Genomic DNA, 658 nt, shown 5'->3' with positions numbered 1-658 from the left:
GTGGCTCGATCCCGCGCGCCGCTCAGGCTCGAGTTCACCCCGCCCAAACCCCCGCAAAGGTCCTCTCGCTGCCCCTGCTTGCTTCGTCGCCTTCGAAGGCGTTCGCTGCTCTCTCGCGCTTGCTTTCTGCGTCGTCGCCCGCCGTTGAGCCGTTCGGCGACGCCGAACGCAGGTTCTCCTCTGGTTACGTTCAATCGATCTCCCATGCTCACCTGTTCTCTACTGCAAGTACTGGAGGTTCGTCCGCATTCGTCTTCGTCTTCGTCGCTGCTTCGAACAGGCTAGAGGTACCCTCGCTCCTCTTATAAGCACGGACCGAACTTCCTGCTCGTTTCATCTCCTCCTATTTGTTCTCCATCTCCAGACCGTAGGCTTCAAATTGCCAAACGTTACACATAACGTTTTTAGCTAAAGAAAGGAGGGTGGAACTATGGCAGCTGCAAATCAGATGTTCAGTGGCAACATGAAGGTAATTTGTAGTCTTAAGAATACAATTTTAATTGAAATGATTCTGTGAAATTTGCTCTTTAGAATGCGGTTTCTTGCATAAATGTTCTGTGTATGATAATAAGTATATATTGTTTTATACTTTTTGCACTTCATTCTGAAAAATATTTGATTTTATCCTCTTTGCAATTCTTTTGTGTGTTTTCTTTAA

The 658-nt window shown here is 47.0% G+C and overlaps 1 long non-coding RNA gene across 1 annotated transcript; it reads left to right on the top strand.

Annotated features, from left to right (window-relative positions):
• Positions 1 to 6: 6 nt before the first annotated feature.
• LOC110035013 lies at positions 7 to 413 on the top strand. Its single transcript, XR_002295115.1, has 2 exons — positions 7 to 287; positions 365 to 413. It is a non-coding gene; the product is annotated as an uncharacterized LOC110035013 (long non-coding RNA).
• Positions 414 to 658: the final 245 nt, after the last annotated feature.

Source organism: Phalaenopsis equestris, unplaced genomic scaffold (assembly GCF_001263595.1).
Source record: "Phalaenopsis equestris unplaced genomic scaffold, ASM126359v1 Scaffold195341, whole genome shotgun sequence".
NCBI lineage: Eukaryota > Viridiplantae > Streptophyta > Magnoliopsida > Asparagales > Orchidaceae > Phalaenopsis > Phalaenopsis equestris.
Note: the sequence above shows the minus strand (reverse complement) of the source record. Positions and strands in the feature narration are given on the sequence as shown.